This window comes from Apus apus, chromosome Z (genome assembly GCF_020740795.1).
Source record: "Apus apus isolate bApuApu2 chromosome Z, bApuApu2.pri.cur, whole genome shotgun sequence".
NCBI lineage: Eukaryota > Metazoa > Chordata > Aves > Apodiformes > Apodidae > Apus > Apus apus.
The window spans coordinates 69,093,128-69,109,560 of NC_067312.1; the positions used below are offsets into that span (position 1 = coordinate 69,093,128).

The 16,433-nt window shown below is 43.4% G+C and overlaps 1 protein-coding gene across 1 annotated transcript in view; it reads right to left on the reverse strand.

Moving 5' to 3' along the window:
- GRIN3A (glutamate ionotropic receptor NMDA type subunit 3A) overlaps nucleotides 1-16,433 on the reverse strand; it is a 71,029-nt gene that overhangs the window by 41,239 nt on the left and 13,357 nt on the right. The window lies entirely within an intron of this gene.

Consider the following 16,433-nt stretch of genomic DNA (forward strand, 5'->3'; position numbering starts at 1 on the left):
TGCTCTATCAAAATGCTTCTATCAGGCCTTCAACTAGCACACTACCTACTGTTCCAGCTTTTGGTTTCAGCTAAGAACTTGACAGGCTTCAGTGTAGCTTTACTAAAAAGGTTATTTTACTTTATCCTGGTGTTTCCTTCCAGCCATGAGACTGCTCAAATCTGAGTTACTGATGCCAGTTTGAATGCACCATTTGGTTTGTGAGATCTTTGTTGTGACTTCAACATTTGTCTGTATTCAAGACCCCTCAAATTAAATCTTGTCCTACACAGGTACTTGAGTTTTATATCTATATCCATTCTTAAATTACTGAACACTTAAAGTCTGTTCTCAATTCTCTTATATTTTAAGTAGTTAACATGTATTACATATGAGGGATCAGACCTTTACTGTGTTTAAAGTTGGTAAAAAATGCTGTGATTTTTATTTTAAAAGTATTTTACTGCTCATTACAGGCCCCAGTTTGTATGGATATTAGAAACTGTGAATCTGGAATATATGATAACCTCTCTATTTGCACTAATTTCACTAAAATAAGTTTCCAGGCTTTCCAATACAGTTGTAAGAGGTAGAATGAGAAAAAACCACAAAACCCAACCTGAAGAATTAAACACCATTTATAAGCAGCACGCTTTCATTGTGTTAATTTGCAGTTACATTAACTCATAATCTGTTTTCCAGAGCAGATAATCTAAATTCAGGGTTCGATAAAGACGCTCTCAGCTCTTTTTGCCATCTCTTGGTTTTGGTATCTGTGGCCTTTTTTTTTTTTCACAGGCACAAGAATAACCTAATTAAAGAGATCACTGCCCACAATCAATGCACATCATGTACTGCCAATAAGACATGAGAGGACTGACTCTTTGATGAAGAACAAGTTCCTGAATGCACAAGAAGCTAAGCTGTGCAGACTCTGTGAGTTATATGCTGGAAAACATTGCCTACTAATTAAAATACATGATTAGTTAAGAAAAAAAAAAAAAAGTATTTGTGCATAATACCAGGGCTTGGAAAGCTTATTTTAATAAATTAGTCTCTGCAAACTGAATCACAACCAACTTTTTCTTCTGAGGTTATGATGTGATCTAGTTTGTCAGCTCAATCTAGTTAACTCTAGATGGTCTCTCACTGCAAATAGAAAGGAGTAAGAAAGATTTTCCTCCTGTCATCTCTGTCCAAGATCAAGTAAAATGATGAACACTTTTTACATGATGATCTGCCTCCAACCAGAAATACTTTGCAAGCTTACTGGCTCACTTGAGTGTTAGAGAAGAAATGAGTTATTCAGTATACACAGAACATTTTGCATATCTAAATGATAGCACACAGCCTGACTATATCTGCATGAGGAAGATTAAATGTCTTCAGAATATTCAGAAGTATTACATCACAAGCATAGTACTATAGTTGTTACAATACAGGCACAGGCATAAAAAAATACAATAATATATTGAATTCCAAAAAACAGCCATGTGCTGATGAAGGATAGAAGTTAGCAGTAACAGCTGTGTCCATACTGTTGAATAAAACAGCCCCAGGAAACAAACTTGTGCATTTGTAATGCTTAGTTTCTCCATGGTCTGGTTTTGGTGCCTGACAGCTCTCTTGCTCATACCATGCCCTGGCAGTTTGGGTCCTAGCACATTTTGGAGTTCACTCCCTGTAGGCAGCACAGGAAAGTCTGCATGAGAACTGGCTCTCTATTTTACCTATCAGGTTTAGATCTCTAAAGAACTCTAAATCCTTATGTGCCTATGCAGTTTCACATATGCAAGACTGCTTCTGCTTGGCTACAGCACAGTTCTCCCAGTATTAAAACACTGAATACACAAAATAAACATCCATGAAAGGTCAAAATTGCTGGCCATTTCACTGCCCTCAGAGCAAACATTGCACCAAGCACTCACAGTAGAGAAAGTGAAGCTGCCTCGGGGCCAGAAAACAGGACAGAACTTCACTCAGCAGGGCAGGTAGAGGGTTATTTCCATCAGGTTTGGTAATCTTGCATGCAGGACTGGACTCTCCTACAGCAGCACAACTACAGGCTCAGTTCTCAGGATCTGGTGGTGGTCCCTGTCTCACTTGGATGTGTGAATCTGGTCCAACAGACTGTTTGTGTATTGTGACACTGCTCATCCACTGAATGGGATGGATTTGGGATAACCTGGCTTAGTCTGGGCCTGTGTTTAAAAGCACTTCCTGGCATGTAGCCATTTGTTTCAGCTGGCACTTTCAAGAGCCCACAGGTGAATCCACATGAGCATTTATCACCACTGTGGTTTATTAGTTGCTAAATTCCCTGCTAATGTGCTTGATAGGTAAACATTCAGCCCTGAAAAAGTAGGAAATGTGAGACTCCTTTATTTATACTGGGACTGCAAACCTGTCTTCAGAATAGCATACATAAAATTCAGGCAGTAGGTGTTTGTCTTCTGCTTAACTTTCAGCTGATTTTACACCATGCAGCCATCCCTGTAGGCACTGGGGAGGAACAGCAGTTAATGTTTGCTTTGCACTGAGACTGAGGGAAGGGGATACTTGATGGGCCACCATCTTTCATAGCTCAACCAAGAAGAACTCTCTCTGGCCTCATCTAGTGAGAGGTTAGAAGACTTTACCAGTTTATATGCAAAATGAGATCCTTTTAGGAAAGAATGTGGAGACGTTTGGATTTAATACCCTCTTAATTTTATTTTGAAATGTTTGTCATTTGTAGGATGCAGTTGGAAAATACAGACCCTGAAGAAATTACACAAAGTCACATATCAGTTTACATTCTTCGGTATTATAATGTTCTTAATGGTTTAATGTATTTTTCCTGATTTATGTGTCTTTAAAAGAAACAATTACTGCTTTTTAATGAGGAACTTCTGAAAATTGTTTAGTCAGTTACACAGTAGCAGTTACTGAAACTGCATAAATTTGTAACAAAGGCTTTTGACAACTTACATGATAGTTTAGATGCATATAACTTTGTTCTCATGGAAAAGACTTATGAGACAGTATCAGGGTATTGAACTGTGCCCATCGATCCTTATTCCAATTCTTATGCAAAATACTTCATTACTTCATTTCAGAGATTAGTAAAGTTTTACTATTTCAGTTAAACTGTCCATTAAACCAGGTTTTATGGGGTAAAGAACTATGATGGTTTGGTTTGGGGGCTTTTTGGTAGCTGCAGAAGGGCCCCAGGAGTGGCTCCGGTGAGAAGCTGAGAAGTTTCCCCTGCTCCAAACCCAGCCAAGGAGCCATCAGAGGGACAATGGATGCACCTCAGTGATTAACATATGAAAGAACTGAGGTAAGAGCTGAGCAGGGGAAGCAGTGGAGGAAAGAGCTGAGCTGGAGGGGCAGAGCTGTGCTGGTGGTTGGTGGGGAAGAAGGTGCCCAAGCAGAAGTTTCCCTGCAACCCATGGCGAGCTGGCAGCTGTCCCCCTGCACTCGTGGAGGAACGTGGTGGAACATTCCCTGAAGGTGCCAGGAGGGGTGAATGTGGACTTGGACCTGCAGCCATGGAGGACCCCAGAGCCAGAGGAGGTGCCTGTTCCCTGAGCAGCCCGTGACTCTGTGGGAAGCCCAGGCTGGAGCAGCTCCAGACCTGGTGGGAAGGACTCATGAAGGAGAGGTTTGTGGAGGACTCTCTCCCATGGGAGGGACCCTGTGGGGAAGCAGGGCAGGGCTGTAAGGAATCCTTCTTCCTGAGGAGGAAGGAGCAGCAGGAACCACCAGCCTGTGAACTGACTCTAAACCCCATCCCCATCCCCCTGTGCTGCTGGGGGGAAGGAGGGAGAGAAACCGGGAACAAAGGGATTTGGGGCTGGGAAGAAGGGAGAGGTGGGGTAACATATGCAAGCCCTGCTCTTTGTGTTGTCTGTGTCCTGTGTGTGTATGATTAGTGTGAAATTAAATTATCATTTTTTCCCTGAGTTGAGTCTGTTTTGCCAGGAGCCGTAATCAGAGAAGAACCCTCCCTGACCCACGAACTCCTAGTTGGCTTTTGTCCTCCCCATCCTAGTATGTGCGTGGTGGGAGGTCGGGGAAGAGTTGAGTGAGTGGCCATGTGGCTGGTACTTTGCTGTTGTGTTAGGCCCAAGCCACAAGAACAGACCTAGAATCCTTAATTTCTGACTAATTGTCTTCAGATCAGATACCAGCAGTCTTTCCACCAATTTTTAGTGGGCTTTGGATAAAGCCATTCATGGAATATTAAGCTTTACATGGCCTGATGTGTTAATTCTTGTGTATCAGCAGAGGCTGTAACTACTTATTTGCTTTTTGCTATCCCAGCCAGAGCAGTTTTACAGTTTCATTGCCCAAGACACCTGAGAGAGCAGGTTCATTTAACTGAAACATGATTTGCATTTCATTAATGCAGTATTTTTCAAGCCTCTGTTTCAGTAGCCTGGAGACCCATCCTCAGCCCTTGTAAATCCCATGAGCACGAATGCCTGGAGCAGCCTGGACTGACTTACACTCTGAAGGATCTGGCTATTCATCTCTTCAACTAAATTTGTAATGCTAATTAGGCATGGTCACAGTGACATTTTATTTGACATTATGATAGCTTCATTAGCAGAATTAAAACCATGTATGTGAATATTCTTTTAAATAATACACAGAAAATATTTTTCCCCTTTGACTCCTGGGGGAAAGGCAGTGATCTAATATAGATTTATGATAAGAAAAACGAAAGGGAAAACAGGCTATATTACTGTATCAGAAAAAGCTCCAAAAAAGGGGAAAAAAAGACCTTCTGGCTTACAGTGCAACTGTGGGGACTCACAGCTTTACAGAGAGAGCTAAATGGCAGCTGCCAGCAAGCTGATGACACAGCTTCAAAAACTGGGAAGTTCTTTCTTCCACAGTTGAAATCACAAAATTTAAGCTTTAGCAGTTCCCTAACGACTACAGGCACATCTATTGCTTCTTCCTTTTATGCCATGACAAAAGATGCTCTGAAACGTTATTTCATCTTTTCAGTACCTGCCTTGAGGCTGAAACTGCAAGGCTTCAAGAGGGGTGGTGGGTGGGCAGCAGATAGAGCATGGGAAGGACCTTGGATGGAGAGGTCCTACTGCCCTGCCTGAGGAGCTGGGGGCTGCCCAGAACACTGCATCCCAGTGGCTGTGCCAAGAGGGGTGGATGGTCTGCTCCAGCATTCCCACCTCCAGTTTGCCATGAGAGACCCGCTCTGCTCGCCGTGCACCCACAGGTTTCCACAGCGGAGGGTGAGACATCCAGGCCTTCTTTCCAAAATCTGTTCTGCAGCTCCCATAGAGGCACAAGCCCATAGGGCAGGGATGTGCCCCTCCATTCCCCAGCAAGGAGCAGGGGAGCTGGGTCCGGGTGTTGTGCTGCTCCTGGTCCCTGTTAACCTCCAGAGCCCTGTCACGGATGTCAGGAAGCATTAGATGTGGCTCCTAGGCCTTTTTCCAGCAAAACACTTCACACTCTGTTTAAGCAGCAGCATCAGTATGATTAAAAATACCAATCTTATGTTTCTGTCTTTCCATTCACTAGGGAAGAAAATCCCAGATCTGCTTTGGCCCAAGAAGAGGAGGTAACTTCACAAATCCCTCTTTTTCTTGTCTTGCACGTCTGTCTCCACCATGCCCCTGTTTGACCAAGACTGTGACTGGAAACAGGGCAGGTCTCTACACGAGCCTAAGGGTCGGCGGTGATGGATGAGCAGAGTCCTCCCCGGACGCCGGCCATGGACGGAAGAGAAGCGACGAGAAGAAGGAGGAAGCTGTCTTCTAAGATCTCTGTCCTTCCTCTGAGCCTACGTAGATATATGGAATGGAATATCTTTGGCCAATTTTGCTGTCTGTCTAACTCAGCCTCCCACGGGGGGGTCAGAGATCTCCCCATAGTGTCTGAGCTGGCGGAGTGAAGGTGTAACCTTGAAACCTCAGTAGTTAGAAAAACATTCCACTGTCTTATCAGCCTAGCAGAACACACAGTTGCTAGTTACAAGAAAGCTTACTGAAGGAAAAAAAAAATCAGTGAAAAGAAAAATTGGCTTAATCCTGGCTCAAACCAGGACAACACTAAAGGCCATTTGTTTTGTAGACGATTTAAATGTTTCTGAGCAAGAAAAGCTACCTCAGACTAGCCAGAGCTGTTCTGATTCCTGCAGCAAAAGAAGCCTGGCATCTGCCAAGGCAATGCCTCTGAGAAGATCTGACAAAGTCACTGACCGTTGATTTTAAAACCCACAGAACTAAAAGAGTTACATTAATTTAGGTCTTTACTTAGTTTGTCCTGAAAATGATTTATGTCGTTAGACCAGACAGTAATGACTTGAGGTTGCTTAGCACCTCTCATGCCTATATGCAAATACTCCAAAGTAATCTGAATATGTACAGCTCTCTGTGAGGTCAAAGGGGCAATATAAAATATGAACTTTCAGCTGTTCCTGGAAGGTAAGACCTATTATTTATCTTAATTACCACTTATAAACTACCATAAGTAGTACTGGTTCAAAGACTTCAAAGGTGTTCTTTGCTCTCGGAGAAAAAAGAAAATAAATCCAGTATTTGAAGTCTGACCAAAAAATACTTCATACAGATACCAAGAGCCAAAAGTTTTTTTCTTCCCTAAAATTTGTCATTATAGTTAAAGAAAAGAGAGATGGTTGCTAATACAAATAGATCAGGGGAGCTGCATTCATTGTCCACGACAGGCTTCCGTCATTAAAACAGCAATGAAAACTCCACCTCTGCTCCGTGGTACATTTTACATGGAAGAGGTGGCCAGGTCCACGTCTGTGACTCTCACTCCCAAGTGTTACAGTATTGTCATCAATGTCTGCAAAGCCCTGGCAAATGTTTGGTTACAAGATGCCAGGAGATACCAAGTGTGAATATTAACCACAAGGGACAATTTGTAACCGCATGGTTTTATTTTCTAGAAGCTCAATACTGTTATGAGATCAGGTTTTCACAAGTATGTCAGCACTTGCCAGCAAGAGCAGGGAAATCTTGGCTAGCTCCACCCAAGGCTTTCTCTCTCATTTCCCAGTAACAGGTTTCCTATGGCTGTCACCTTTGTGATCAGGATTGCTCATCTGGTGTTCATGCTCCAGCTACTTCATTACAAGTCTTCCCACACTTGTAAAGGATTCAAATTACAGCGGCTGTTCCACAGAGGTGTATCTTTTAGGGGTTCGTCTGAATGCCACTATAAGCCTGAATGGCTGGAAAATAGCATTTAGCAGAATTTAATTATTCCCTTGAGGAGACAGAGCATGCAACCAACTTGAAGCTCTTCAGCAGACTGTTCAGGGACATTTGAGCGCTTTTCTTTTGAGAAGCACCTGACAAATGCTGGTGCTACTCCCATCCTGGCCATTGGTCAAGGGTCTCTGTTTTAAAGTGACTCCCAAGCAGGCAGCCTGAGCTTCCCCACACATGTTATTCAGGCAATGCAAGCGGGAAAGGCTTTTTCGCCCAATTTTGGTTCATGAGGGCAGGTAGCCATTCAACTTTTGATACCAGCAGCGGCCAAACCATGGCAGCACCCAGGAACAGACAATGCATGAGATCTTCCTCTGTGCTCCTGGCACCTCTAATGTATGAGGTGCAAAGCAGCAAGGCCCTCTTGCAAAGGAATTCTTCTAACACACCAGTGGAAATGGTTTACCTTGAAGCAAATTATTTATTTAAGTGGTTACCAGAGCATGCTCTGTGTGTGCCTGCTAATGAAAGAACTCTTCACAGTCTTTTAGAGTGATTACTAACCACCCCTACATCAATTACATAGGAGGGACCAGGCTGCAATAATAAAGTGTTACTTGGATGATCTAGAAATCACAGTTTAAAGACTGCAGAAAAAAAAAAAAAAAAAAAAAGAAAAGGAAAAAAAAAAGGGATTTTATCAAAGATCCCCAGAACTGCTATCAAAAGATGAAAGCAGAAACCTTTATACTGCAAGCACAAGATAGCACCAGAGGTGCCAGGACTAAAAAGCACACCTCACCGACAGCCAGCTATTGGTCCCTAGATTCCAGTTGTGGGAGCTGGGTAAAACTGGGTTTAGGGAGAGCAAAGAACAAACATCCAGTATGTAATATGGACCAGATAGTACACATGTTAGCATAAGGGGTAACTGCAAAAGAATGAGGACTGCACCAGTAAAACACCAGAGAGATGCAGACAGCATTAACAAACATACAAAAAATGACCAAGAGCAAACCCAGAAAAGGGAGAAACTCCTGCCTTGAACACAATACTCCTCTTTTTAGAGATGTTGGGACACGGGTGACTTGTAACTAGCAATGCCCACCCCTTGAAAACACAGATGCACTTGTTCTGTCTCCCTAAAGAGGGTTTGAGATGCTGACCTTGGACAAAGGTGAGCCCATCCCCAGGGAAAAGACACAGGAAGTATGTGCGTGGCAGTTTGAACTTATCATTACTGAGAATGAGCTGTATGAATTGGAAAATTTGCCTGTAAGCATTAGCATCACTGGGACCAATACTACTACTTTCAATAGACTGCTAGGAATTTAGACTAATAAAAACTTCCTGGCTTTGCATATAGAATGGATTTCTAAGGCTCATGCATGCAGTTTTTGCTCTGGTGCCTCACTCTTGAGGACTACTGTTAACACAATGCAAGAGGTGACAGAGGATCTGGAAACCAAGGCTGTAATTACACTGCACGTCGCCAAGCGTTGCTTCACACTGAGTTCCAGGGCATGTCATCCATGCCAGGCTCCTCAGCATCAAGGGCTCTTGCAATGGCTTCCATCCTTGCCCTGTTATAGCAGCTTCCACCTTTCCATCAGCAAGAGAGACATGTTGCAGTGTATTACAAGAAGATGCTACTTTCCCACAAGAACAACAGGCTACAAGTCCAATTTTCTGTGTTACTTGGCTTTTTAGGCATGAAAAAAATTCTGGCTGAACAAAAAGAAATTAATTCTGGAAGAAAATGTACACTACGAGGAGAGGGTGTGTGGAGAAGAGAGATTCATGTTGTATAGGTAAAAGAAGATTGATCCCATTTTACAAAAGTAGCTATAGTCCTTTCTGATATGCACCTGGTGTACCCACGCAGCATTTAATCCAATTAGATTTTATTAACCACTAACACCTGCAGCAAGGGATGAAATTTGGAGCACTGTTTTCACTCACCAGCCCAATTCCATCGTGGCTTGGAAGTTTCTTTAACTCTTCCCTGAGCATCTGCATTCCCCATGCCCTCAGAAGCTGTGCCCCAGTGTCTCAGTACTTTTACAAATGCCTACCAACAGGGTGTGCAACCCTGCCTGGTGCTCGCAGCTCAGCAGAGCGAAACTAGGTTACGTGATCTTCGAGAAAAACGGGGATGGATGTGGTAATTCAACAAAAATTCTGAGGAACAGGACAATGACCAGGCACCAAGTCAGCTCCTACATCTCTATGGATGGAGAAATGCCCACGTGTTGTGCTGCAGGCAGTTCCGCGCGGAGCAGCCACTGACACGATAGCTGTGTCTGGCATCAGACAGTGGGAGAAATTAATGCTGACCCGTGTCCCGTTCCTCAGAATGCCAGCACCAGCTCATCATCACATCCTCTTCTGCTGGGCTTTGCTCTGGGTATGCTTCACAGGATTAATTTTACCTACAGGTGAATTTCACTCTATATTGATTTTTCGTATGAAAGAAAGCTGAGAATTAAGCTCGCCAAGACTGATCTCTTTATTAAATGACGCCAGGGTAGATTAAGTTAGTAGTTGATCTTTCTGAGGCTAGACATTTAAATCATGGCTCCAAGGTGAATTCTTATGTGTACTTGCTTGGCTCAAAATCAGGAACAGCATTTAAACATCTTCACTTGAGGTTTCTTATTTAATACACCAAGGGTTTAATTAGAAAGATGGGAAATTAGAGAGTTATAATTGGTTCTTAGGGCAGGGGGTAAGCAGGGAAAAATATAATTTAAAAATCAAACAACTCTTTTAAAAAGAAACACACTTTGCACATCACAGGGCAGGGAGCTGACAGAGGGGACCATGCCATCCCAAGTGGCCATGAAACACCACTCACTGCCTGGCCAAGGTCCAGGATGCTGTTCTACCAGCAGAGGTAGGAGGGTCTGACCCTGCACAGGCATCCTTGCCTCACTGGGCACCTCTCACTAATTGTGCCAGGCACTGAAGCTACTTTCCTCAGCAGGAAGCAGTGTGTTTGCACACGGAACAGTTCAAGGATAAGTGCCGCTCAACACCAGCAGCTGCTGCAGGAAGAAATCATAAATAAAGCAGGTGCTGTGATGTTTGTTAGCTCCTCGGCAGGGTATTTACTATCTTTCAACAGAAGACAAGAGTCTGACTTTTGAAAATGCAGCAAAGGCTAGTGGCTTATATTGGCTGTAATTTTTTTAATCATTGATCCCCCATTTTAATTCCTCATCCTGAATTGCCACTAAAAAAACAAACCGAAGAAACTAAGAACAAACCCCAAAAGACAACTGTACAATTCAGGTTTTGTGGCAGTGTTTGCAAATTGCTTTACTGGGCATGCAAAGTACAAAATAAGGCAAGATCCTGTAATCAGGAGGCACCTGCCCCCCACCCCAAAAAAGGCAGAAGCATTTGAATTTCCTATGAAGCATACAGCAACTACCCACAGAAGTGTGTGACTGCACGGAGCCTGTAACCAAGGCACACAGCAAAAGGAGGAGGAGGAGGAAGAGGCCCTGGCTGGCTGTCAAAAATAGAACCCAACTGATCTGGTTCGAAATCCCTGCCTCATTTTGTGCTCCCTTTGTGAGCAAGCCCCTGTCTGTAAAGTAGGGATACCCCTCTCTGCAGCCACCACCACGGCCAGGCTTCTTGCTCTGCTGTGAAACTGCTCTCTGCCCTTCTCAAAGCTTACAGCAAGATAAATATTTCACACCCATTTACACAGGGAGGGATCAGAGGGGAAAAAGGGAAAAAAAAAAGGGTAAAAAAAAAAAGTCAAGTCACACATCTTCAAGAATATACCAAGATTTTGCCAGAAGGAGAATCTGGGGCCCAGACCTCCTGTTCCTTCTTGTGCTAGGCATATCTGCCTCAAGAGGTAAAAGCATGTGGTAAGTAACAAACGGTCATTTATTTCATGGGTTATTGTTAAATATTTGGGCATTCACACCATTAGACTACTTGCAGTACACTGATCTGTCCTTCCATATTAGTGTTACCATCCTACCAATATGTGCCTCATCATGACCCCAAGATTGCAAGCATTTGGGTACTGTGATTTCTTCATTAGTTTTAAGTGGATGAGCAACTTACTAATGATCCATTGTTTTCCAAGAGTCCTTGCTTCAGAGTCTTTAAAAGAGACCTTACTGTAGTAGGTACTTCACAGAGCAGAAAGTGGTTTACAGCAAGTATTGTGGTGAGGCTTGGCAGAATATATAAAAAAATCACAGTGCAAGCCCATCAGGTGAATGTGTACAGCTCCTAGTTGTGAATCAATCTTCTGCTTTCATCTAAATGCTTAACAGAAAATACATAACATTACCTTTTGTACTACGCACAGACTTTCACATAAATTACTGCTACCTGGTTTTCTTTTACTCTGCACCTAGTGTGGACACTTAGACCAGTAATTCAGGGATTGCATAGAGCTTGTAAATCACTTTAAAATATGAATTATACTTATTAATCCCTCCTTTATTCTGAGTTTTGACTCAGTGGAGCAGTGGTAACTGATGATGCTTCACAAGCTTTAAGCAACGTGTCCTTCCATATGCACATAGTATGGGATGGTCGGCACAGAGCGAAGATGTCATTATGTCACCATGCACATGGGGAAAAACAGTGTACCATGCTTGATGGGACCACCTGGCTGTCCTGAAGACTCATACCGCTGTCTGACACCACCACCTGCCGGAAGGTGGCACAAATCACAAGACACTGGCAGTGGCCCAATACGTGGGACTGAGAAAAGGACTTGGAGGTACTGGTAGATGAAAAGCTGGACATGAGCCAGCAACGTGTGCTTGCAGCCCAGAAAGCCACCCGTGTCCTGGGCTGAATTAAAAGAAGTGTGGCCAGCAGGATGAGGGAGGTGATTCTCTCCCTCTGCTCCTCTCTTGCAAGACCCCACCTGCAGTACTGTGTCCAGTTCTGGAGTCCCCAGCCCAGGAAGAACATGGAGCTGCTGGAGCAAGTCCAGAGAAGATGATCAAAGGCCTGGAGCAGCTCTGCTATGAAGACAGGCTGAGAGAGCTGGGGCTGTTCAGCTTAGAGTAGAGAAGGCTCCGGGGAGACCTCATAGCAGCCTTCCAGTATCTGAAGGGGAAACAGGAAAGCTGGGGAAGGACTTTTTACAAGGGTGTGTAGTGATAAGACAGGGTGTAATGTTTTTTAAACTGAAAGAGGGAAGATTTAGACAATAGGAATATTTATTGTACATTTTTTTTACAGCTAGGGTGGTGAAGCACTGGCACAGGTTGCCTAGAGAGGTGGTAGATGCCCCATCCCCAGAAACATTCAAGGCCAGGCTGGATGGGCTCTGAGCAACCTGATGTAGTTGCAGACGTCTCTGCCCATGCAGGGGGAGGGTTGGAACTAGCTGACCTTTAAAGGCCCCTTCCAACCCAGACCATTCTATGACTTTATGCTTCTAACTCACCTTTCCTTTGGCTCTGCACCATGCCTTCAGCAGCTCATCAGCCTTCCCCTGCAGATCCCTTTCCTGCCACAACTGCATAAAAGCACCATATGGACAAGTCGCTGCTGGTGGCAATGGGCCCCGACAACAGCCTGGGGGCAGCAGCTCTGGGGCCAACAAAGAGCCTTTTGTCTTCAGCCATCCCTCCCGTTCTGCCGTGCCCCTGATGCTCTGTGCTTAGCCCAGGGCAAGCTCTGTGGCCGTGGCCAGCGCTGCACGGATGGGGAGGCTGGAGAGCTGCACAAACTGCACCCAGTCGGGGAAAAAAAAAAAAAAAAAAAAAAAAAAAAGCATACTGCATTAAAGAAATACAAGATCTTCCCTTTTTAAAGAGAAAATCAGCAGCATATGCCCAAAAATAACTCAGCATACTGCTCTTACTAGCAAATCCTGGTGGTGGGTAAGTTTAATATACTTTTTACCCTTCAGGAAAAAAACAGTAAGGAGTTAAATAACAAATTTGTTTCATTGTAAATAAAGTTCTTCCTCCTACCTATTTATGCAAAAACTAATTTTTACTGCTACCTAATGTTTCTTGAGGGAGAAAGGGAAAAAAAAGCTGGGGCAGGTTAATAGGGGTTGGCTTCATTTATGAGAAAGTAATGAAAGTAACAGCAACCATTTAATAGGCTGGATGTTATTGATGGGAAGAATGCTTCGCAGCATGGAAATGAAGGGAAAGGCCTTTACAAATCCAGTTTCCTTTTCAACACTGGCTCTCCCTTCTCTGCTGCAATTCCTTTGAGTTTCCACTGCCTCCTTATAAAGCCCCCTTATAAAAATAACATATTTCCTCCTTAAAGTTATGTAGCGTTTGTGTAACTCTGTGACACCTGAAAACCACTACACTCAGTGAAAAGCACCAGTTATCCAAGTATGTTGGGTACTTAAATTATTTTTTAAAGAGCTTCATGCTTTAGGATCTGCTAGGGCTGCACATTTCTCTGAGTAAAAGGCTCTCAAATACTCTGAACCAAATGAATCAAGAAACTCATCTGTGCTTGAGCTTCCTACAGACATACTGACACTTTCTTCTTCACAGCTCAGCTCTTCCTGCCCTAATCCATGTGATGATGTGATGGATGTTAGTGCCTCTCTAGGTCAGCTCTTTGTCCATGACATCAGCAGATGGCTGAAGAGTGATCACAGCTGATGAACAGGCCTTCAGATCCTGGTAATGGATTCTACAAGTGTTTTGACACAGTTGGGCAGCCAGACCAAGATCTCTGCAGGCAGGCTGGGTGCACCTGAATCAAAGACAACCACAGAATCACAGAATCCTAGAATGGTTTGGGTTGGAAGGGGCTTTTGAAGGTCACATAGTCCAACACCCCTGCAGTGAGCATCGTTAGTTGCACAGCTGCAAATCCAAACGCATCAGATATATTAATGGATCTGCCTGCATGCAACTTCATTCCTCTGCACTTTGTGGCTTATAAACCCTTCCAGCACAGCAGCTACAACTTGTTTTGTAACAGCACCTCGTTCATGGGAGCCACCATCCTTCCTACAGCCGTTGCCAGTCCAGTGTTACAGACTAACATCACAGTCAAACATAGCACCACCAGTTCTACGGACTAGAAGAAATAACAACATTTATTAATGTAACAAACACGACAGAAGTTATGAATGCAGTGATCTGGGAGCCGGTCTTGAGTTATGCAAAACACGTTGAGTTAGGTACTCACAAAATTGCTGCAGCATAATTGTCAGCACATGGATTGTTTGCAAACATCTAGCACAAACTACTTAGTGTTAATCATTTGTTCCGTGACATAGTTAGTCATATGCACTATTTCTGCTTCTTGAGTGGGTGGTTGTATCCTCCTAAAGGAGAGGGTATGAACCAGCGAAAATGAAGCATGCCCTGGGAGTTTAACATGGATAAGGGCTTATGATAAAATATGGAAGTGTCATGTCTCACTAACCTCAGCAAGATATTTGCATCTACCCATCTCCATGCAAATAATCCACAATGACTCTGCAGAGTCTGGTGAACCAAGCCTGGGAACGAGGAATTTACATCGACTATTTTTGGTGCCCTGGTTCTTTCTATCTCTGAGCAAGGGCAAGTGTTGCAGAGGAGTATCTGATTCCCCCAGACAATCTGAAAGGAAGGGATGACAGACCACCACTTCTGTGAGTTTGGCAGGAACAGACAATTAAATCTGCTGTCTCTCTCTGCAGGAAATGGTACTGCTTCAGGGATCTAAAATTAAAAAATCACCAAAAAAGTATATTCCCTGAAGAAACAGGAAGGTATTTGTTTTTTCTTTCCCCATTCCAGTTTTGTCTGTTTACATGATGCTAGCACTTGAATGCAAGTCTTGTTCAATTTTCCAAAAGATAAATTATACTCATACACATTTCTGTGCCCTGGGATGGAACTACAGAAAGGCAAAAAATCTTAAGCTCTGATTTTTTGAGATTTCACATTGACACAGAGGTAGCACTGCTCTGTTTGACCAAGGGAACTGAAATATCCTGTGAAAATCCCTGCTTAAAACCTTTTACCAGGTACCACACGTAACCCCAGGATGTATTACTAATAAATTGGAGCAAAACAGACAGCCAGCTTTGTGAATAAAAAGAGAGAGAGCCACCAGCAGACAGCAGGATCTTCTGTGAAAGGTTTGCTTTACTTTTCTAAAAGAAAGCAACACTTATTTGGAGACCAATCCTAAAATTACTGAGGACTTTATACATGCTTGAGAATATTGATTGACATGCATAGGATCTGTTCCATTGTGGGGGAACACACCCCACCAGGCAAAGAGGTATGAAGCCTCCTGGGGTAGCACCCTCCACACAGAACGCAAAGGCAAGAGGAATTACCCCTCCAGAGGGTCAGCATCCCTCTCCTGGACCACACGACTGGTTCCAGTCAAATAAAGATCTCTGTAAGAAAGAAAAAAGATCCCATGCACAGCTGGGAACTTGCTCTCTGGGTTGGCAGTTTCTTCATCTCACCACTAACTCTCTTCACAAGGATGGTGCCATGCAAAAGCCCCCAGAGCAACCACCTGGTCATCACAGTGGGCACACAGACTCAGCACATCATTTACAGGCAGGCGATGGGTTGCTCCTGGTTTTGACAGCCCTGAACAACTTTTAACATTCCAGAGAAAACTTCTACCAAAGCAAGGAAATTCAGCTGGCCTTCTCCATGCCTGGACTGGTAGACCAGTAACTAAACCAGTACTCAGTCCGTGTGTATTTTCCCATACATTCCTAGTGGCTGGAGAAGGCTGCACTTCCCATTTGAGTCCACTGTTCAATGGTCAGACTGCATACTAATTTCTCCCCCTCCTACTGACAATAAAAAGCCATTTTTCTGCTTATTATTCTCTAATAAAATGGTAATAATTTTGTATAACTCTCAGAAGACAAGCATTTGCTCTAAGAGTGCTGCATAATGCGGATCTACCAGAAGATGAAATGGCTGAATTAGCCTTGATCTTGATCAGTGAATAGCTTTCTATGGACTTCAAAGTGAAGGTAACCCTCTGTTGAAAATAGGCCAAAAAATAAGGCAAAATTAAAGGTTGAAGCTGACAGAAAATTAAGTTTGCTTGTGAATTTAGCTACAGTATCACAGTAACAAGCCACAGATTCTGTTGGACTAGTTACTCATCCTAAGCAAAGCTGCACCACACTTAAATTAACTAGGAGTCTGAATATATTTTTTTTCCTAATGATGGCAATGGCATCAGAAACAACACCTATATACTCACATGAATGAAATCTTGCTTTTGTTCTTGACAACATTTGCTTTCACA